Raw genomic sequence first — 25,016 nt, forward strand, 5'->3', positions numbered from 1 at the left:
TAGAGAAGTGAAAGTTACTCATTATATAACCCATTCTCAACCCTCTCTAAACCACAGCTGATGGGGAAGCAGATGTGATAAAGGATGGTTTCCAACTTGGAGTGAGGTGCAGAAAACTTGTAACATCTTTCTGAAATGTTCTGGGGTGATGCAAGCTTAACAGGAGAATGCTTGCCTTGTGTGTGCAAGGTCCTAAATTCAATATCCAGCACTACCTAAAATAATAAATAAATAAACAAACAAATAAATAAATAAATAAATGATCCAAGTATGAAATGTGCCAAATCACTAAGTCAGTGGATGCTTTTGTTTGTGTACAAGAAAATGAAGATTTTCAAGTACTTATATACCGAGTCTGCTCTTAAGGACTGGAAAATCTTGTTGACAAAGCAAAGCTAAACTAAAAAGAAAAATGCAATGCAACATTGAGACTTTGTATTTAAGAATAGACTTCCTGCAATAAGAGAAAAGACTAGTGAAATCTTTAGTAGTGTATGAATGCCATCTGTATTAATTGGGTTTTGATTGCTGTGATAAACAACATGACCACAAGTAACGGGAGGAAAGGGAGTTTTCCCCTTACAGAGTACAGTCCATCACTGAGAGAAGTCAGGGCAGGCACTGAAGGCAGGAACAGGTACAGAGGCCATGGAGGGGTGCTGCTTTCTGTCTTGCTCTTCATGGCTTGTTCAGCCTGTTTATTATATATTACATTCTGGACCACATTCCCAGGGGTGGCCTCATCCACACTAAGAAAGTCTCCTAAAGGATTGTTCACAGGCTAGTCTTATGGAGGAATTTTCTCAATTGGTTCCCTCTTCTCAGATATTTCAAGCTTGTGTCAAATTGACATAAAAATAGCCAACATACTGCCAGAAGGAAAGATGAATGGGGAGACTCTCACATGGGTGGATCTTGAAGAAAAGCCTCTTCCTGTAGGTGAGACTCTTGCATGGTTGGATCTTGAAGGGCCCTCAACCTGTATATGCTTAAAATAAGGATCAAAGTTTCTGATATCACAACACAAGGGCAGTTACTCTAAAAGCTTCAGACATGAGAGAGAGCCAATCATAAGCCAGGAGCTGTATTAGGAGATTGGTAGTGTGACAGGTTTTTAATTGGTGAAGGCAACCTTGTCAACAGCCTATACAGTTGCTGATTTCATTTAGTTCTTTGGGTTTGCTATCTGTGCCTTGGAACCACCCTGTGTGTCCAAAGCAAATGTTCCCAAAGCAGCCAATATTACTTCAGCTAAAACATCCTTGAACCTTATATTTTTATGAGGATAATATTTATTTTTATGGACTTAACAAAGTGGAACAATCTAGAAATGCAATACAAGGAATTCTTAATCCTCTCATCCCCAGGAAGTGAGCTTCTCACTTACATTTTATTGCATCCTAGGATTCAGTATATAGTTTTGAAAATTGTTGGAAGCACTACATATCAGAACCTTTTTTTACTCTTTGTTCAAGAGAGTATGCGAACAATGACAAGCAGTGTTTTTCAGTTCAAATAAAAGTTAAAACCATGTTGTTTGTAAATCTTGAACTAAACAGCTGATATACAAAATTTTGAAACCATATATAGGAGCAGTTTTCTTCTCTTTACCATCCTGAGTACACATACACACACACACACACACACACACACACACACACACACACACACACTCCAACACACAGAAGCACATCAGTTCATCTTTTCCATGCCTACACATATGTTTTATATTTTATATGTCAGCATACACCAGGCCAGCCTTTCTTTTTTATGCTATTATCAACTTCAACTAGTTTCATTTTTATGCCACATACTGCAGGAAAGGTGGCTTCCAGACATTCCCCATCATGAGAAGTCGAGAGCGCTTCAGCATGACAGTCACTTCACACATTGCTTTGCTGTTCCTAAGCAGCATCTAGTACAACTTGTTTGGAACTGTGACTTCCTGGCTTTGGATTTATGTCATGTTAGGTTCCAGGGTGGAAAAAAAATAGAACATTCTGAGCTGACTTCCCCTCTGGTACCATTCTCAGCACATCTTGTTTCGTTCAATTCTGAGGCATCTGGGCAAACACTCACTGGCAACTTACAGTTCTTGCCCAACATTTCCTGGGACAATGGTAAAGTTCTGCATTGTCCTCCAAATTTAAAAAATATGGCTGCTGCTATGAGTGGGCCCTGAACAGTGTGCTTATGAAGAGATAAAGTCATGCTCAGCATTCCTCCTTCTTTTCTAGGCATGATTCTGTATTTGAGAGGACAAGGTTAGAAGTGAGCTTGACTATGGATCACAATTCAGTGGACACTGGTTGACTGAGGGATCTGGGGAGACCCTTTTGCTAAAAAATGCTTAACTTTCATCTCTTTCTGTGTCCCCTCTACCCACAACTCTCCACTTAAGATGGTCAAAGGGAGAATTTATGTCATAATTAAGGTGGTTGATCACAGATAGCTAAAACATTTTCCTTCTGTTCCTAATGCTTTTAGATTCTGTCCTTGTGGGTCTATTTTTTAAATCTTTCTCTACCTGACATTTTGAGAATGCATATCGCGATGGCTTCTTTAACCTGTTTATCTGCCAGGCCTCAAATACCCTTTCCCCATAGAAATTTTCCTTACCTTTGTGTCTCCTTTAGCGTGTACCTCCCACTGCCATATTCTTCATTACATTTCCCCACTTTGCAATCTTTATAGCAGTTATCAAAGTCTAAGAGATTTTGATTAATTTATTTGGCTGATTTCTTTACTTACTATCTTTTAGTCAGTTGCTCTGAATTGAAATACAAGCTTCATACAATCGTGGACCTAGTTAACATACAGTTCAAAAAGTGTTTAGCACAAAATATATTCCACAGAAAATGAAAAAAAATGAAATACTTGTTGCATTTCTGTATCATTTTTGAGATATGGCTTCACTCATTTGGTGCTTCACCTACTCCTTCCCTTCCTTGACTTTCACTCCTCAGGTAGGAGCAGAGAATTGTAGCTATGAAACATTGCCTTCTGAGAATAAATGAAATATATTCCACAAACCTCTCCCACATCTAATCACCCTGATGAAATGCTGTGCTTGCTAGAGGTCAGTGCAGTTTGTTGTGGATGGGTTATCAGTGGCTCCGGTCTTCACAGAGAAGGGAGAATGCCATGGAGCAGAAACCATCCAGAAGGAAAGCAAGCTAGAGCCATACTTGGCCCTTGAGCTCTTTGAACTTGCCAACACTACCCAGGAGTCCTCCCTATGGCAGCAAAACCAAACACTGCTTGATTTTTGTTATGGATCGATTTTAGCTGTGATCTCCAATGTTTGACCTATTTGCTTTATTATTTCAGAATTTCAAATTGTCCCAGTGAATACAGGGAAGCCTTAGGATTCTACATGAGTGTGGAATGGGCAGTGTCAGACTTAGAAGCACTCTGAGCTCATTGGCTTAGATAAGCAGAAACACAAGTGAAGAACCAAGGTTTCAATGTGTCCTGTACATAGAAATGTGAACACAGGCAATCACAAAGTGAGAAGAGAAGAGAAGAGAAGAGGAAGAGAAGAGAAGAGAAGAGAAGAGAGGAGGGGAGGGGAGGGAGGGGAGGGGAGGGGTGGGGAGGGGAGGGGAGTGCAAGCGAGGGGAGGGGAGGAGAGAAGAGAAGAGAAGAGATGCCCCTGAGTCCAGCATACTATTAAAATCAAAGCTGAGAAAAATAGAAGCCAGTATCTATTGAAGTACATTGCATATATGTTACGATAAATATTTCTGCTATCGTAACACATAAATGCAGATTTCTTGACACAGTGTAAACTGACCTTACATACATCTTTTTCTTGGGTAGGTATTATATATTAGAATCATTACAAGAGGTGGAGGATTCTGTCTATGGGGAAGCGCTTCTCTGAGGGGCCATCATTAGGCCCATCTGCTAAGGAACTGAGGGGAATAGCATCTGCCCTCCTGGCCTCGCCAGTCCTCTGCATTAATAGAACATAAGAGCTTATGCAATGGCCCTGGATCTGTGGCAGCTGTTTGTTCAATGTTTCATGCTTTTAGTCACATCTGCTCCAAATGAGTGTTAATATTGCAGTGGCATCCACTAAGGATGGGCTCTGTCAGCTTTGCTGAGGATCAGTCTGACCCCTTCAACAATAGAAAAGGCACTTTGTCCCCAAATACTGTCTTCTAAAACATTCACATCCTTCTAACCTGGGGGCTACACAGCCCTTGCCCCTCTTTATCTTCAGCTTTCTCCTCCTTCATGACCCCTCCCATAAGAACCAAAGTCAGTGAATCTCAAGGAGAAAAATTTCATTTATTTCTAGCACTCTGTCCACCAATGTCAGATAACAGTTTATTCATCCCTCGGCCCCTGCATGACATTGAAGCGTATCAACAGTGACAAAAGTATATTGAATAATTATCTTGAAATTAATACATTATCCCAAACTTAAATAAATGTCACCTGATCAATATATCTTGGAATGGAAAGGGAAGAGAATGTGAAGGGCATCGCTTCATTATTCATTAATTTTAGAGTAATGGAGGCAGATGAAATGGTTATCTCAGAGCACTGCTATTATACTCACTGGCATTTTAAATAACTCCCAATCTTTAACAGTATATATTCCCCTGTTGGAACAGCTTATAGGTGTTAACACTTTGAATTCCAGGGTCTTTAAAGCCGGGTGACAATATCCAAAGGCTATTACTCTCATTTCTCTCTTTTAAAAACGTCTTCCCATTTTCTTTGGTAACTGGTTGCTGTGGCATATACATGTCTTAATTCCTAATGAAATAGCCCATTAATGTTGTAGTCTTGTGGATTCTAACTATTCCATTAATATTATTCCCAAGGATAAAATAAATAACTCAATTATATTTCAGTTCTCTAGTATGCAAATGAGATGTATAGGATAATACCTCCCAGAACTTATATAAACCTGAATGAAGAACACTTCAGAGGAGAGAGATTCTACATTATGAGAAATCCAGTAAATAACTGTAGTAGCTGAATTATGACCAGTACACTTTGATTTATGTGAATGCACAGTTTAATTTGTGTAAGTTTCCTACTTCATGACCTATTTTGTGCCATTTTAAATTCATATTTAGTACATTTCCACTTGTGTCTTTTGTGATTGATACAACACTGCACCATATTTGAATGAGGAACCCCTTTCTACACATATATTTGTGTTTTGATTTTTAAATAAGTATTTTTCTTTTGTAATTTTTTTCATATAATATGCCCTGGTATGGTTTTTCCCTTCTTCTACTCTTCCCAGTTCCTCCCCACCTCTCCTCTCATCCATCTCCAACCCCTGTCTGTCTCATTAGAAAGCCATCAGGGCAGTGCTGAGGGTAAAGCTCAGGTAGAGCATTTGACTGCAGAAAGTCATCAGGATTCTAAGGGATAATAGTCATATTTAAATATATTAAAATAAAACAAAGCAAATACATCAGAATAGAACAAAGCAAACAAACTGAAGGAAAAGAACCCAAGAAAAGGCACAAGAAACACATAGACACGGAGATTCACTTGTTCCAATACTCAGGGATCCCACAAAATCACAAAACAGGAAACCATAATATATAGGCAAATGACTTATAGAAGGTGCGTGTATGTGTGTGTGTGTGTGTGTGTGTGTGTGTGTGTGTGTGTGTGTGTGTGAGAGAGAGAGAGAGAGAGAGAGAGAGAGAGAGAGAGAGAGAGAGAGAAATTTTAAAAATCAGAAAAGATGAAATTTAAAAGGAAGAAAAAATCCATGACATTATGAGAAAAGGAACTTCCAAAAATGCCATTGAGTTTGTCTCCTATTGACATCTACTACAGGACTTAAGAACTATTCCTTAAGACTAGAAGAACACTAAATTTTCATTTACAAGTGTATATCAATTGGAGATAGTTTCTGAGTTAGGGATGGAGGAATGTGTTTGTTATGTGGCACAAACCTGTGAAGGCACTATGCATGCTGTCTCAGTCTCTGTGAGCTCATATGTGTGTCAGTCCTGTAGTGTTTAGAAGATCTGCTTTTTTTGGTGTTCCTGTCCTTTCTGGCTCTTATACTTTCTGCCTCCACCTGATAGATGAGGTGAGGGATTTGATGGGGACAACCCATATAACATTGAGTGTTCCAATAGTTCTCACTCTCTGCATATTAACTGGCTGAGGGTCTCTGCATTTTTCCTCCCATCTGCTATAGGAGGAAGTTTTTTGGATGTTGACTGAGCAAGGCACTGATCTATGAGTATAGCAGAATGTTATTAGAAGTCATTTTATTACTACATGCTATACAGAAATTAGACAAAAATTGCAAATATATAATATATTGAACCACTGCTTACAGTTAAATGATCAAGCTTTGTTATTAGTTAACACTGAAGTAAAGTGGCTTAATTATAGGGGTCTGCACTTTTGAATAAATAAGAATTTCAGTTCTTAAACTTACTAAAATGAAATTCACTTGGGGAGATAAAGAGAGATGAAATTTCTAACAACTAGTGAATTATTAACAGGTGACAAAACCCATAGGAAGCAAACAAGCTGGGCAAAGCACTGGAGACCACATGGTAGAGCCTAGGCAGAGTTACACATCTCTCCTTAGCAGTGCTGTAGAAACCCCCCAACAACCCACTTTGTGCATGTCTAAAGATAAACACTTTGTTAATTCAGTAGTTTTGTGTTTTCTGCCTCATGAAGTCTTTGACTTATGCCAGTTCTCTGGTATAAACAGCTAGGGAGCTTTGCTGTTTGCCAGCAAATTGCCACAGATCCATGACACACCTTCTTGGTTTACAGGCTTGGGTACTTCACACAGAGACTGGCCACCTGTGCTGGGACTCAGGGCAGTCTGTGACCTCAATACCAAGAACGTAACACAGTCTAAAACCTTAGCTGTCCTATGACTTTAGGAAAGGGAATTCAGGACATTCTTTATAGCAGTTAACAGCATCCTTGTAAAGGGTTTGTAAGTGCAGAAGACCATTCATACATTAGTTAGAGAATCAATGACAACATGCAAGTATTCCTGACAATTTATTGACAATCTGATTATCCTGAATGATTTTTCGGTTTTTTGTTATATTTGTGTGTGTGTGAGTGCACACACACACACACACACACACACACACACACACACACACACACACACACACCTATGAACATATGTTACTACACATATTTGGGGGTGAGAGGACCATTTTTGTAAGTCAGTTCTCTTCTACCTTGGGAATCAGAAATGAAACTCAGGCTGTCCAGCTTTCACAGCAAACACCTTTACTTACTGTGCTATATTGCCTGCCTCGAAAATGTTTCTCTTATCAGCCTACTAATCATTAGGTTTTAATGTCTAGAAACCTCCCTGGGAAGAAAATCAGGGTGGAAAACAATGGGATTTCAGGACTAGCCAATGATTATGGCAGCTTAACCAATATAAATAAAACAAGGTGATCCATGGGAGATGTTGGAAAGACTGTACATAGTCCATAAAATGGCAGAACCCTGAGTAGTACATGTTGGAGGAAGCATAGCATTGCAGATCTTTGTAGCTTGTAGAAATTACTCAAAAAAGATGCTAATGCATTCAATAACCAGAGAGGAAAGGTGAAATCAGAACTTTTTTTTTCAAACTGTGCAACTATAGGTGACCTATGAACTTGGGTGTGAAAAGGGAGAATTTAACAATTTAGAAGACTGTGCATGTCATTCTGAGATTAGATCAGTGAAGAATTCCTTAAATTTAATAGTAATAAATAATAACTAACAAGGTCAAAGACAAACAACCTCACAGAAAAAAATAATGGAAATAGTAGCAATAAATACATCATAGGGCCAGGTGGTGGTGGCACATGCCTTTAATCCCAGCACTCAGGAGGCAGAGTCAGGCAGATCTCTGTGAGTTCGAGACCACAGACCAGCTCTGGTCTACAAGAGCTAGTTCCAGGACAGCCTCCAAAGCCACAGAGAAACCCTGTCTCGAAAAACCTAAAAAAAAACCAAAAATACATCAATAGGGACAAATAATGTATGATTAATAAACATTAAAAAAGATGCTCGGTATCACTAATAATGAAAAAATTACAAAAGCAAATCACATTGAAATGCCATTTCGTAATTAGAGATTGACAAAAGCTGAGTCACAGTCCTAATATTGAAGAGAATATGTACTAGTGGGAGCACTGTGAGGTGATAAATAACATAACAAATTTGGAAAACAATTATTATTCCATAAAACTGAGCTTGTGAATATCCTAGAGCCTTACACCTCCACTTCTGGGGATATACAGTAAAGAAACTGGTCTACCTGCAAGAAATGAGTTTCAAGAGTGTGTAGGGTATTCATGATAATACTGTTGGTAGAATAGTGGCTGGAAGCAAAACAAGTACCCACTCATGGTAGACCAGTCAGATATATACCTGTGTGTTCATAATGCAATAGTAGAGAAGTAAAACAATGAAACAAAGCCTCTCACAATATTCCTGAGTTTTCTAACAACAGTGAGTTGAAAAAAGAAAACACTAGAAGACAATGAATACAGTTTTATTTCATTTTCATTGATTTCAATTGAAGACACTCCTAATATGCAGCTATGTAAGTACCTGCTATAGCTTCAGAAAACTAACTAGAATTGGAGCCTAATTTACTTATAAAATGACCTAATCTAAAACTTAGTTTTCTCATTTCTAAATGGGAATGATAATTATAACTCAACAAAATTAATTTAAGGATTAAATGAAATAGATCCAAAGTACTTCATCAACTAATGAACCCTCAGTATTATGATAAAGCAGGAAACAGTTTTATCCAGCAGTAATCTAACCCTAAGTATACCAAAACTATGACCACTAGTAATTTCTATATATTGGTTTTATTTACACTGTCATTACAGCAAATATTATTGTCTGTGTAATTATTACAAACAGAACAATATATAAGATAACTTGAAAAGTATTCACAGTGAAATTTGCAGGACTTCATGGAGAATGTCTGCTTCTAGAAAGTCTCATAGTTTCCTTTCCTCCTATCCCACACCTTTCCCCATGTCCAGTGAAGTGTCCATTTGTCTGTAGTCCACTCTTACCCTAAGTAAATCTAGTATAGAAACTGTGTCTTCCATTGCAACCATTACATTTAACTAGTTCTAACATCCAAACAAGAAATGAATGAGCCTTTTAATTGATACTTATGAAATTATTCAATGTTATAAGATCTAAATTACATGTTTTGTACACATTTAATTCCTACAAACCAGGTCTTTGCAAACATTTTGTGGAAAGAAATGAATTTGCATGCACATGTCTAAGAGAAACTTTTTATACAGTCCTTTTGCTGTGTGAACACTTAGAAGTGCTTCCTCTGTTGCAAAGGGATATTTCCTTCCTATATGGTGAGGACTACACTTAACTGTGTTTATGAGAATAAGCATTTAGAATCTCATTAGGGATTATGTTGGTTTAGGTAAGCGGGAGTTGGAGGCTCTTCTCCAAGATGTGTGAATTCAATAGCTCTGGGTTTGGTTAGGTTTTCAATATCAGACATGCTCTCCCTCTTGTTAAATAGGTCTTAAGACCAACTAGAAAGGCTGCTAGTGTCCACCAAGGTATTCATGCCGCTATAACACTCTACGGTTATCTTGCTATGGTAGTCATTGTGGTTCATGGGGATCATAGCTGGGTAGGACTGTTGGTAGCTTCTCTGCTTTGGAAGCTTTCATGGCACCTTCTGGTACTACAAAAGTTATTCTTCAGAAAAAAGGCTTTCAAATCAAATCCACACTAGGGGCCTCTGGATTGAGTGTGAAGGACAGCATAATAGCAATAGTAAGCAATGTGGTGGGAGTCTCTTGGATAATTCTGGCAAGCAACACAAAGGGGGCTTCCCCAGCCTGGTATTGGGGGTTTTGTTAGATGGTTTTGGTTCTTGGGTGAGCATTTTCAGCCCAGATGAAAAATTTTCACTTAAACTCTATGCATATTTATATGCAGACTTATATGTATGGTAGATAGATGGTTAATTGTGTAATTCCTTAGACTTTTTCAGACATCCTTACTGTTATTTTACCCTCCATCCTTCTGTATTTAATTCTGCCCCCTGCATATTAGAGCCCTCTTTAGATCAGTTGTACCCTATTACAACTCTTTTTACCTAAGTCTGGCTTCGGAGTTCTTGCAGATGAGGGAGTGGGAAGACTAGACTATAAGAGCCAAAAGAACAGGGCATTTGCTATGTGATTATATCTTGAAGAATGTCAGAAGCTAAATCCATAAAGTCTCACCAACATGGCTGCCTAAACCTGAGCTGAACAAGGACAAGACAATTGACATGCTCGTGTGGATGGGGTGTGGGCAGAGCCCAGGATCCTCACTCTACACAAACAATACAGGCAACTAAGAAATATTGGGTCCTGGGAAATAGTCTTTTCCAGGGAAGATAACACCAATTGTTTATCCTATACCAAATGGTCAGCCCTGTAAACATACATACAAGTAACAACATACAGACTAAGCTGCTTGTATTTGTATACTGTGTGTGTGTGTGTGTGTGTGTGTGTGTGTGTGTGTGTGTGTGTGTGTGTGTGTGTGAACATCAATTAATGAAAATAGGTCATGAATTTGAAAGAGAGCAAAGAGAGCTTGAAGGAACAGGGGAAATAATATAATCTCAAAAGAAACAATTTTTCAAATTTTTCAAACAAGAGAATAACAACAAAGCATTCTTTCCTTTCTTCTTTTGGTCATGGATGTGAGGTTGTAGGGGAGAGGCTGACCATGATAGCATTCACTCAAATAATCCTCAGCTCTTATTCTAAGAAACTAGAATCAGTTCTAATTATAATAAAATACTGAATGGTATTGGACAACATTTTACTTTAGGTGATGTCATTGGGGTGTATATGGTAGCACTCAGAGCCACAGCAGTTCTCAGTCCTAGAACATGAGGAGGTGATTACACTTGGGCACAACCTGGCTCTGACACATGAAGGTTCCCAGAAAACCTTTGCAGGCTTTAGAAATCTTCAATAATGACTATTCAAGCTGTAATAGAAAAGACATCCTTTGTCAGTGCTTCTCACAGTAGAAACAAATTACTTTGAATTGTTCCTCAAATAAAAAGAGCTAGATCATTAAATGACACTCAATTAGACCTGAAGACTAAGAATTACTTACATTGCATGCTTCGAACAGATTTGAGAATAATGAATTATCCATAGTTTAAACTTTCTGCTGCTGATTTTAACTGGTTTTCAGTTTCTGGGGAAGAATCAATTGATTAAAACGATGGGAGAATAAATTGCAGCTTGTACTGCTTATATCTATTGAACGAGCATTGATAAGTGCATAGCAACATCATATGCTTGTCTGTAGTGAGTGCTTTTTAATTATCTTCACCAAATACTATATATACTCTTAAAGATAATAAATTTTGAGAGAACACATTGGTTTGTTTTTACTCATCTAATAAAATCTAAGTCATTTCCATGATTTCACTGTTAAAAGATGCTGCATATGTTGGGTATAAAGTTTCATGTGTATTGGTTATTTGTGTGTTTACTTTTATCACACTTAACGTATATGTCTGTATGTGTATGAATACCACTGATACAGAAAGAGTGTGGAGGTCACAGTCCTGATGGCTTACTGCTATGCCCATAGTGCAGAGCATTTCACAAACCTTGTTGTATATGCTTCTTGCAGTAGATAGGGATTAATACAGAGCCATTCAACTGGTCAGTGTGCAGAGAATAAGAGACTATGAGGTGCTCAACTCTAAATAGGACATGTATATCATACCTTACTGCAGAAGGCTCAGTGGTCATCATGAAAGAGAAGACAGGAAAACTGTAAGAGCTAGAGCTGGTAGATAACGTCAAGCAAACAGAGGTTTTTACACAAAGCTGGTGAAATCACAGCAGTTGTGACAGCAAGAACAAGATCTACATTATGGGATTAGGTGCATTCTATAATTCTATTATTTATTCGAGGTAAATTAAGGTATTCAGACTCTGGACTTGGAAGCCTCTACTGACACTGAGTGGAGAAGTTCCTCCTCACTTCTGTACTAGATGAGACTTCCTGGGCCAAATGTACCTTACGTGTCCTAGCAGAACAGGAGCCCCCCTTGTTTTAGGTGATGCCAACAGTCATGCCCCTCTACCCGTCCTCCTCTAGGACCATCCAAATAAGAAAGTGAAGGAGAACTCCAACCTGAAGTCCAGGTACCCATGTCATGTCCAGCAACCTGACTCTTCAGATGGGGAGTGTGTGGGTTTATCATATCCTTAAAAGAGTGAAAGTATGCTCATTACCTTGGCCTTTGATAGTATGACTGTGGGAAGTGGACATTGCCTTCCTTTTGTATAGTTTTGTTTGCACAAAATAATTAATTTCTGAACGGTTTATATCTAGTAAACTCAGCTGTTCTTTTTTGGGTCTTTTGGAAAATGTGAGAATTTTTTCAAATGTCTGTCCCCATTGGCATTTGAGTATTGCCTGGCTTCTTCAGTTTAAAGTCCAATGTGTTTGTAACAAAAGGCAACTCACCTCCTTCTCCCTATTCAGATGCAGCTTCCTCTACTCCACTCTCCTTTCCACCTGTCAGTGCCTCCATGTTTATTTTGGATATGTTGCTTAGTATTTTTAGTATTATCAGCAAGAATACAGAAAGTTGTGTTTATCTTTCTACATGTGAAAGTCCCCATATTTGTGTTTCACATTGCATTTACTAGAAAATTAGAGCCATAATTATAATAAAGCTTGTGTAACAATACTTAGCAGTTTTCTTAATTAATATATCCTGTGCCCTGGTCTTGAAATTTCCTCTCAGAATTTTTTTTATTCCTCTGGGTAGCTTTCTGTGACTCAAAGTCATAATGATTTTAGAACAAATTAGCTTCAGTTTGCAATTCATGATAGTTAGAAGCATAATTTTAGCATCACAAAATGTGAATTTGGTTCCTGGGTTTTCTGCTGGCTAGCTGCGAACTTAGACAAATGATTTAACCTCCCAAAGTCAATTTTCTCAATGTAAAATTGGGGAAATAATAGATCTCATCCAAGAGGTCTGCTATAATAATTAAGCAAGAAAACATGTAGCAGAAGAGCTGGCACATTAAATGCTTGATATGAGGCATGCATTATGCTACATATTTGTTTTCACTCGCATTGAAAATATCCAGTAATTTTAGTTTTAGCATTCTTTGTTTTAATAGATTTCTACTTCGTGCTATTAGGTTCAATCCAATATATGAGGGTGTCTGTACAGACTAGAGCTTTGGGGATCATTGGAGAGTTTGGGGCCAAATGCCTCTGTTCATATTGTTCTATGTATTTTAAGTAAAAATATTAATATATGGGACTTTCACAGCTTCTAAAAAGGTAGAACATAGAAGGAAAGAGAGAAAAGAAAAGAGAAGAGAAGAAAGGGAAAGAAAAGAAAAGGAAGGAAGAATGAGGACTGTAACCTGTACCAGGAGAAGCCATGAGGTCTAATATGTGGTCCTATGTTCATGCTCACTGAAACAAGACCTTGGGTCAGTTATTTGGCTTTGGTGGATATCCTCATCTTTCGTAAAATGAGAAGATGGAGATAAATTATAAAGAGAATCTTTTTTGTCCTGTTGTTTATAAAATAAGATCTGTTCTTTCAAAACTACTAAAAAGTTGCTTTGAATAAATGAAATAACATTTGTGTCACATATAGCTTATAATATATTCTTCCTATGTTGCCATACTGAATTGTACAATATACACTGAAAACTCTTGTTTATATAGATTATTATGTAAATTTCCCTCGATGGTTATATTTAATATACATTAACATATAATGCTATTGATATGAATTATATATTTATTTGGTTATTGCTCCTGTAGAATTCATACCTGCCCAGAAGACTTGATACAGTCCCTAAGAGAGTCAAATGGAAAGTAAGTTATTTTTCCCAGCAGACTATGCCATTAGAAGTTTTGAGTGAAAGAATAATGTTATTCAAGTTCATATATTTTATAATTATAAAGATCTTCATGGATAAGATATTGAGGACAAACTCTCAAGTATTAAGAATAGAAAGGAAGTAAATAAAAATGACACAGGGTAGAGAAGCTCCTGGCTTGCCCTATGATGATAGCAGCTGAGATGGTATTTCTGGGTATAATTTCAAAGTCAGAGAAATTGGACACAGTGAATAAAGTGATGAGAATTCATTCCCAGAATCTACATTCCTTCTTCCAAGACAGACTGAGTCCCCAGATTCAATCCCTGTTGTATGTAAGCCTCGGAACCCCAGAAATAGAGATACAAAGGACTGAAAGCCAGTTGTAGTCAGTTATATCATTTCTTATGGAATGAGCCTCCCCAAGGGTTCATGTGCTGAAGGTTCCCAGTTAATGTTTCCCATCATTATTAAGTGGTCATTGATTCATGAGCATGCTGGCTTCCTGAGTGGATTGATCCATTCACATAGTCACAATTTGTTTGTATTATTGGGGGTGATAAAAAGCTAAGAGGTGGGAACTCTGAAGACACAGGCCACTTGGAGTGTGCTTCTGAAAGGTGTATTTGATTCCTGGACCCATCTTGTTCTGCTGTCTCTGTTTCTACCTGCCATGAGATGAGCAGCCCCCTACAAGAAGCTCTCATAACATCATAATATCTTGCCTTGCCACAGGCACTAGGATGGAGTGACCTTACCATGGACTGAGGTCTCCATAACAAGGAGCCAAGATCAATCTTTACACATTTTAAATATTTCAAGTATTTGTTCCAGTGGTGAATAGTAGAAGAATACATTGTTTTGTCAATAATTGCTTCTTACTAATATTGGCTCACATTGTTTCTTACTAATATTGGCTCACATTGGAAACAGAGAAGCAAATACTTTAAGAGTCAGTTTAAAAGCTATACCAGAGGAAATATACTTACAAGTAACATTTTAAATAAAAATAATGTATTTCATAAAACAATATTTTATGTAAGTAGCAACTTTAAGACATCCAAAATCTGAGGAGTTGTTTTGTGTAGAATTTAAAAGGGACTTTAGGGTTAATCAAAAGCCTCATTCATACTGTTACTCATTTCATTATTTATGTATTATAAAAAAGAGTGGGGATGCTGAGAAAAGAAATAGAAAACTTAAGAGTGGATACAGAAGTGAAAGAGAAAGTCAACTGTGAGATTTACAAATCTGTGCATGCTCACCATGAGCAACACCCTAAGTAGGTTTTAAAGGAATTTTAAAGATTATTTGACACAGTTTGATTTGTTTGCAAGGAAAACTGATTGACATGAGGGAACACATAAAACGTATTAGTCAAATTTTAGGGAAAAATAGTTTTGCCTAAATGAGATGAAATTTTTAAATGAATATCATGATTGAATAATCACAGTCAAAAATTCTCTTTCATTTGTCACAATTTACTGAATGTTTCACTACGGCAATTATTATAACCAAGAATGCAGATGAACTATTTTTTAAGGATCTGGCATTTAAATTTCTCTATCATAAGATTTTTCAAATGTGGAAAGCATATGTTTTTCACATTGATTACATTCTCAAATTTTTATTTTGGAATTATTCCAAAAATATAATCATAAGATGAGAAGTCATTTTAAATGATAGTAAGAGGAGATGGAGAAATGGCTCAGCAACTAAGAGGGCTTATTGACCTTGCAGAGGTCAAGTTCACTTCCCTGCACTCGCATCATGCAGCTCACCTGATGGGCTCTGGCACACTTGTGTGCACATGTACAGATACCCTCAAAGTCAGAAGTTAAAAGCCTATTTAAATAATAAAATCCAAGAAATTACAGTAAACAAAATTATATTTGATTTAAAATGCTATCTTGTTTCATCTGTTTTTCATTTTTATTTTTGAGTAGTTTTGCAGCATAATATATATATATATATATATATATATATATATATAATTCATAAAGCTATGTATAGGAAATGTCCTCAAAATGTTGATAAAGTACATCAGAAAAATGCAAGTGACATTACAACAGTGGGTAAAAGAATCAGAATCACATGTGAGGAGGATTAGGGAATAGTCTAAATATTTTTGCTTTTCATACTTGTCACATGACACATAAATTGCAAAATGGAGGCAAATGATGGACAATATTGGTCTTCTTAAGTGTCTGGCAACTTAAAGTATTTTTCTACTAATTAGCATATAATTGCCACAACTTATTTCTTACTGGAACCAAGATAGGACACTTGCAGAATATAGGAAAGAATTGCTGGTTTTTAAAAATTCCTGTATTTTCATGTGATTCAGATATATTTCAGATTTAAATTATTTTAAGACAGAGGCTTTCAAAATCTTGCTTAGTTCCAAAGCCATAGCAATACCTAACCCCTATTGTGTTTCTAATCCTACTTATCCAACATGGTAATATGAGGCAGCGACTCCTTTTGGAATAGATATTTTAAACAGAACCTTTCAAATATTGGTGCAATTATAGAACACATATTATAAATCCCAAGCACATGTTATCTTTTGAAACATTTTTTAGACATAGTGGGTATAAGTGAGTCTCAAGCGTGTTTACTTATCCAAGATATTCTAGGGCAATTAGCTGAGATTGAAAGGAACAAGAGAAGGCAATTATAGCTGTCTGGTCATTTGGAACACCCATTCTTAACTGTCAGCTAATAGAAGAGGTGAGAAACTTTCCTTCCTCAGACCTTCTTATAATTAATATAGTCGTTAATATTAGTTATCACAGACAGAAATCAATAAATCACTGACAAGAAAGGCACTGCTTTAGATACATATGAAATATGGTTCTTCCTGATAGTTCACAAACAGCCGTGTTGATGTCCTACACAGACGTCAGCTCTGCATAAATGCAGAAGAAGCAGCTCAATGTGTCTGCAGCTCCATTGTCAAAACTCACATGTTTTAAGATGGCAGAATCATTTTGGTGAATTTATTTTGCAATTATGTAGCAGGTTCCTGTGCATGTGTGCACACAGCTGCACAAGCAGAGGTTAGAGAACAACTTTTAGAATCCATTCTTCTGTTCTGCCATGTGGGCTCATGGTATCCAACACAGGTCTTAAGTAAGGCAAAAGTACTTGTACTGGATGAGACATCTCTCATCCTCCAAATCAGCCTTTTTAAGCAATATCTGCAGCCTCCACAAAAGAGAATATGAGATCTGAAGTACCGTCATTTACAGAACTGTGCATCCCCCATGTACCATCTCATCCTCGCCAGTTGCCTGAGTGCGGAACATCTGTGTTTATTTTGCATGAGGAAGTCGTTCTTAGGCTTTGCCAAAACGAGCTTTGATGTGGAACTCTGGGTTTGTGGATTTTCCGTAGGGTGGTGATAAAACTCAAGTGGCAGGACGTTGTTTTTTTTTTTTTTGTATATAATGCATATTGCATGAAGTCATCCATTTTTAATGACAAGTGTGCTATATTTTTAATCTTTATAGCTTTAATGTGTGCAAGAGGTTTTAATAATTGGTTCTGGGATGGAGTATCTTCCCAGAAATGTTCAGCACAACTGCTGCGGTTCTTTGCCCACAGTGTACACAGGTTGTAAATTATGAAACTTGATTAGATAGACTTGGCAGTACCTCTTATCTTCTGAGGATGCCAATCTAAAGCATCATGGGTACAAAATATTTCTATTCACACTTTTAATATTCACCTAAATAGCCTACATGAAAAACCCAGAGGAAAGATGATGAGTTCTTGGGGAAATAAAATTGTTCTTACAAAGATTTCTTAAGTTTCTCATCCTATTATTTGATACAGATTTTTCCCCATGGAAGCTAAGAGGATTCTCTTCAAAGGATGTCCAGTTCAAGTTTTACTATTGCTACATGGGGTGCCAGAGTTTTAAGCATTACTGATACAAATTCTGTAAAGTTTATTTTTTAAAAATGATTGTGTAAGAACATCAAGTTCACTAACAAGCTTCATTTGCAAATATGCGGGTTTTGGCTTTCAACAGCATAAATTTGTTCTCTCTGAAATTATTCTTGTGCAACTTGTAGTCTATAAATTGACTGTCTTTCCATTCAACTCTCAGCCTACAAGCTCTAAAAGACAAGGCTGACCAGACTAGAAGCACTTACTGACTCTTTTTGAAGACAAGGAAGATATGCATTCTAGGTCTGTTGACATGCTTATCATATCTGTGTGAAAGGATAGGGTAGGAGAATTCTAAGTTGAGGTCAGCTTTTCCTAACTTTGTAGGACCCTGTTTCAACAACCGCTTTTCAGCATCTGGAAATTCTGAAAAATTAGTAACAGAGTGATCGCTCATCATGTACCATGGATTTCATTTTAAGAACAAGGAAGGCTATTGTAGGAACTCTTGCCCTAGGCAAACAGCAGCAAATTTCTACCCCTTCAACATAAGGTCAATAACAAACCAAAGTGACATTACACCAAAGCTCAATTTGGGGGAACCATAGAGTTTACTTGGTTTAATTGCAGATTATGGATGAGGGGGTACTTACAGCAGCATGAATGAACCCAATGCAGTCTCACCAACAAGAAGTCTCACTCCAGTGTGGATTACAGTTTCCCTATAGCTGCCACGTGGAGTCCCTATCTCTCAGTCCCAGTTAACTTTCCACTCTCTGCATATCCTAGCACCCTGAGACCTCCAGACCATGTGGCAACTTGCAGTTAGTTATATAAATGGTAAGGAGGTACAGGAGGGAGTACCTAGGATGTCAGATAAGGGGCCAATGATCCTCCCAATTCCCTCTTTCTATAAAGGAACATCAACAGTTAACAAGTTCTTCCTTTGATACTGATTGTAAAAGTCACAGCTATTCTGATGAAAATTCTGACTACATGCTCAGAGCATGGCCTTCTACAACACACACACACACACACACACACACACACACACACACACACACACACACACCACATGCTGATATACAACACATACATACACGTGTACACACCCACAATTATTAGTGGACTTGAACTGGGAACAAGGTCTAACATCTCAATAGACATACAGGAGGCAGTAGCTAAATAATTCTGAGAGGAAAATTAAACTGCATTTTTGCATTCATTTACACAGTTGGAAGAAAGTAGACTTATTTAAGCACATAATTATTCAAACATCTTAGCTTGTATGCATCACTTCTTACACAGCCACTAGGATAGTTTCTACATGACCATAATGTAGTCATGTTGGTTACATATAAAATAAAAAGAGTCTTCTGCTTCCTCCTTCATCCTTTACAAAAACTCAGATCTCAAAGCCATGAGAAAATTTTTCCCTGTGTTCCCTAGAAAAACAACAGCAAAATGCTACTAATATTTTATAGAGAAAAGAAGCCTATTAAATTTTGGAAAAGATAAATTGAATAAAAGTATTTTGATTAAATTTTGCAAGAGGTAACAGAATACTAGATACTCATATATTCCCAAAACTCCCAGAAATACAGACTAGGTTGTTTGTCAATATAATTACACAATGAAAATATGTATTTCATTTTATATAAGGATATATATATATGTATATATATATATATACATATATATATATTATATATAGAATTTGGATTTTATAAGAGGCCTGTGTGAAAGGTGGAATCCTCTTTCAGAAACTTTTATAGGTATTTTTGTGCAGATGATACAATATTGAACTTCAAGGAGATTTTAAGGCCATTTCTGTAACCATTTCATCACCTTCCTTCTTTACACAAAGGAACAAATTAGTAAAATAATCTCATAGCCCACTACTGAAGTTAAGTAATACTAATCTAGAATTGGTACTGTTTCTACCTATAAGAACAGCTGTTCTCAACCTGTCGGTCAGGACCCATTTATCAGATATTACATATCAGATATCCTACATAACAGATATCCACATTAGAATTCATGAAAATAGCAAAATTATAGCTATGAAGCAACAACATGATAATTTTATAGCTGTGGTCACCACAACATGAGAATCTGTATTAAAAGGTCACAGCATTAGGAAGGTTGAGAACCACTAGAACTTCCCTGTTGTTCTCATTTTAAAAATTGTATCCCAAGGATACATTTTTTTCTGTGTTTGTGAGAGGAATCCCTTCTCTCATGCACAAAAAGTTGGAAGGGTATTGGTAATGATTGGAGAATGGGAAAATAATTGTAAAGAGAAGTTGAGATGAGCTTTCAAAAATTCATCCTGGGACACATTTTAAGAAATGCACACTTCCTGATAACTATTTGTGATTCAAAAAATGGACTGTGACACCAGAAAAACATTAGGGACATCATCAAGATTTAAACTTTGAGTGAGTTGCATTTGTCCAGTTATTTCCCCTGTCATTTCAAACTCACAGACCATTGAATGGGCACAAATCCAAATGTCAGAAACAAAACATGAGAATGAATGAAGCAGGGGACTCTTTTCACTCAGATGGACACTGAAGAGTGCTACTTGTGAAGCCATGAGAATCAAACAGGAGAATCATCAGAGTGTTTCTCATGCATGCCTGGAAACACAAGTGAAACAATTATACTGGAGTGTCCATAAGGAGTACAACTTCCAACAAAGAGCTAACAAGAAGTGAAAGAATTAAATAAATGTTTTTATTGAAGCTATAAAAAAAGTGAAGCAACTTTTTGATGGGGGAGGTCCTTCTGTGTATATGTTTGTCTTATTGGTTGATAAATAAAGCACTGATGGCCAATAGGGAAGCAAGTTAGGCAGGACTAGGAGAGGAGGAGGATTCTGGGAAATGTAGGAAAGAGAGGAGTCGCCATGTGATCCTGGGGAAGAGAGGACACATGCCGCTGGTATCCTCGATAAGATAAGTTTTTATAAAATATATAGATTAATGGTTATGGTTGATACTTAAGACAGAGCTATCAAATTAAAAATACTAGTCATTGGCCATCAGCATTGTAACTAATATTAATCTTTATGTGTTATTTGGGGGCCCTAACATTACGACAGAACTCAGGCGACTGGTGGAAAGAGTTATCGTTATACTTTTTCTCATTAGGTTAGAAGTTCCAATAACTTTGCTGGGGGGCTCCCATCCAGTCATATTTCTCAAAGGAGAACAAGTTCTTAATTTACCTGCGGTATGTAAACTAAACATCTATGAGGTATAGTGTGAAAGCTACAAAAAAGAATCATTAGATGTTCTTAAGCCAAGGTCTAATGTTACCACTAAATCAACTGTATAGCAAATTACAATACTACATCTATTAAAATGTTTGGGGAAACAAATACAGTAAATCATTATCATTTGAGAGATAGAAGGAAGAAGAGCAATATGAATGCAAATGTAGGTGGGCTTCTGGTAGGTATTCATCAGACACAGGCAGATTCCCAAAAGTGATAGTATAAGAAATAAATTTTTCATCACTTTTGTTTAATGTTGTAGAAATAGCCATTATTAAGAAGAAAGCATAATTATGTCTTTTATAGATTCCTCAAACAACAGTATAGTTAGTAAAATTGAAACGAGTTTATGTACATAAAATAAACTATACAGGGTAACAAGAGCAAAATGAAAGTCACATTTAATAATTAACCTAAATTTAATAAGTCTATAAATAAAAGGGAAATGATTCCTGGATTTGCAAAAAATGAATACTAATTCTGAGAATGTCAAAAGGAAATAGATTCCTAATGATTTAAGTAATAAAATAATGTATTAAAACCACAAAAACTAAACAAAATATGCAATGTAATATCTGATGACAATGACTGTTTTTTGGTGATGTTCCATTTGCAGTAATTCATAATATGATTCCTAATGAAAAATCTGAGAAAAATACACCTACTATATTCCATATTAGCCAAATTAATTAAAAGTGAAATTTGACAGAAAAAGCTTCGAACTTTCTGCCTCTCCATGCCATAATGAAATAAATTTGTCTTGCTCAGATGTATGAAAAGACTTTTATTCAAGCTTGGAATTTCCTTTTTGTACTTGATGGAATCTGTCTTTAAGGGTCTGAGTTTCGGTTTCATCTTATTTGCTAAAGTTTTTAGCTCTATGAGTTCTCATTCATTCTTTAACTATTACCATCTGTTTGAGCAATGCTTCATTCTTACCATAATCTATATTCATAATTCATTTGTCTATATTATTTTGCATCTCATTAAGTTCCCTTACAATAATTGTTTTTAATTCCTTGTCAGGCAGTTCATCCCTTTTTATTTCCTTGGGGTCTGTTAAGAGTTATAGCTTTCATTTGCAGGCAGATGCCACTGTGTGTGTTTCTCAAGTCCCTACATTAGTTTCAGGATTTCCCTCGATCTCTTTACTCTACTGCAAGACATTTTTCATAGTAAAAGACATCTGATAGCAAAAGGTCACAGGGCATGGCTGTAGATGCTTAATAGTTTTGATTCCAGACATCTTATTTGCTGATGTGGATTTAAAGGGGCCAGCTTCTTCACAAGTGCAGGTGGAGACAAATACCTCAGAAGTTCTAGGTTGTCATCAGCCACAGAACATGCTTGAAGGCAGGTTGGAATACATGAAACACTGTCTTGAATACAAAACAAAATAACAGAAACTTTAGCTATACTCATAAAAAATAGATTAACCAAGGCCCATAAAACAGAATCTCAATTTAAAAAAAAATTCAAATTAATACAGTGGGGGAGGGACTGAGAGGTCTTCACTACTGAAAACAAGGGTATGCAAAAAAAAAAAAAAAAAAAAGGATATCTCAAACAGTAAAGACTTTGAAAAACAGAACAAACCAAACCAACAGGAAGTAACAAGACTGTGGCCTATAAATGCCCTCCCAACAAAGCAAAACCTAAGACCAGGTGTCTGCCATGTTGAATATTACCTGATTTTAAAAGAAAAACTAATATGAATTCTTCTTTAACATCTTTCCTGTAGGAGAGATAAGTCAACTCTTATCTCTCCTACAGGAAATTACTATGACACTTGAAGAAGACAAAGACACTGTCAAAAACTAAAAGATGTAGGCAAAGAATATGCCCTGGGGAGCAGCCTTCAATGAATGGTACCAGGAAAGTTAGATGTACATATGCTGAAATGAACCACAACTTAAATGGAAGCCTCCTAATTACAGATCTTCTAGAAAAAAAAATGTAAGGATAAATCTCTAGGACATCATTCTGGTTACATGAGTAAACTTGGCGAAACGTATCACATCAACAACTTTCTGTATATCAAAGAAAGCAATCAGAGCAAAGAAACATCCTATAAGTATGAGAAAAATAAAAAACCCTTGCCAATTATTAATCTGACATATAAATAATTTTCTAAACAAATAACTAAAACAACTCAACAGCAATATAGACCAAATAATCCAATATTTTTAAAAATGATAAAATTCCAAAATTGTAAATGAAAAGGTAGTCAACATTACTAGTCCTTTGGGAAAATGTAAACTAAAAGGACAGAGAGATATCTCATTCATTCTAACAAAAGTTAAATGACTTATCAGAAAAACAAGAAAGAAAAAAATGTTACTAAGAATACAAAGACAGAAAAAGCTGTACGCACTCCCTGTTGGGATTGTAAATTTGTACAACCACTGTAGAAAATAATGTGTAATTTAAACAAAAGAAAAATAGCAAAAACCCAAACCCCCCAGTACTAGTAGTTGACTTACATCCCAAATGAAATCAGTATGTCAAAGAAATAGTGGCAACTTTCAATAAAATATTGTTCACAGTTGCTAAATCGGAGTCAAACTTTGTTTCTACTGACAGATTAATGAATTTTAAAACCTGGTGTATATATACAGTACATCAATATTTAGGAAAAAGCAATGATGTTCTGTCACTTGTAGCAACATAGAAAGAACCACATTACATTATGCTAAGAGAAATAAGTTAAGTGCAAATATATAAGCACTCCATGTTTCTGCTTATGTGAAGATTTTTTTCTTTTTAAGTTGATTTTACAATAGTAGAGAATAGAGTATTGTTACCAATAGAAAAAGCAGGTGAATTGAATGAAGTTAAGAATGAAGAGATAACCAGAGCCTAACCTTAGTATATATGAAAAGATCAGTAAAAACAGATTATTCTTCCAATTCCATCCATTTGCCTGAGAATTTCAAGATTTCATTGTTTTTTTCTGCTGAGTAATACTCAATTGTGTAAATGTACCACATTTTCTCCATCCATTCTTTGGTTGAGGGGCATCTATGTTGCTTCCAGGTTCTGGCTACTACAAACAATGTTGCTATGAACATCCTGAGGGTAACTCAATCACAGAAAGACAAGCAGGTGTATGTACCAGCTTAGATATGGATATTAGACATAGAGCAAAGGACTACCAGCCTACAATCCACACCACCAGAGAAACTAGGGAACAAAGAAGTCTCCAAGAGAAGAGCACATGGTCCCCCCCTGAAGAAGGGGAGGGAGAGAAGAACCTGTGAACAAATTGGGGACACAGGGAGATGGGAAGGGGAGGGGAGAGAAGGGGAGAAGGGGAGAGGAGTACAGGACGACTGAGACAGGGGAGGAATAGGAGAGGGCCTTGATAGAGGGAGCCAGTATGGGTTTGGAGAGAGTTCTGGCACTAGAGAAATGTCCCAGATCCACAGGGACGACCCCAACTAAGAATTTAGGCAGTGGTGGTGAAGATGCCTTTGATGCTCTCCCCCTATAATGAGATTGATGACCATTTTGGTTGTCATTACTAAAGCCTTTAGTAGCTGACAGAAGCAGAAGCAGGTACCCACAGCTAAACACTGAACTATACTCCTGGAATCCAGTTGTAGAGAGGAGGAGGGATGAGCAAAGAAGCCAAGACCTTGCTGGAGAAACCCACAGAAAGAGTTGACCTGACCTAGTGAGAGTACAGACACCCTAGTTGTAAAACTGGGGAACCAGCATGGGACCTCTTAACAGTGGAGCCAGTGTTTATCTCTAGAGCACAAATGGACATTTTGGAGCCCATTCCCTATGGAGGGATAATATTGCAGCAAGATACACAAAAGAGGGCCTAGGCCCTCACCCAAAAGATGTGATGGACATTGATGGCACCCTCATGGAAGGCCTCACTATCCTTGGGAAGTGGGGTAGGGGGTGGGTTGGGGGGT

This window comes from Cricetulus griseus (assembly GCF_003668045.3).
Source record: "Cricetulus griseus strain 17A/GY chromosome 1 unlocalized genomic scaffold, alternate assembly CriGri-PICRH-1.0 chr1_1, whole genome shotgun sequence".
NCBI classification, from domain to species: domain Eukaryota; kingdom Metazoa; phylum Chordata; class Mammalia; order Rodentia; family Cricetidae; genus Cricetulus; species Cricetulus griseus.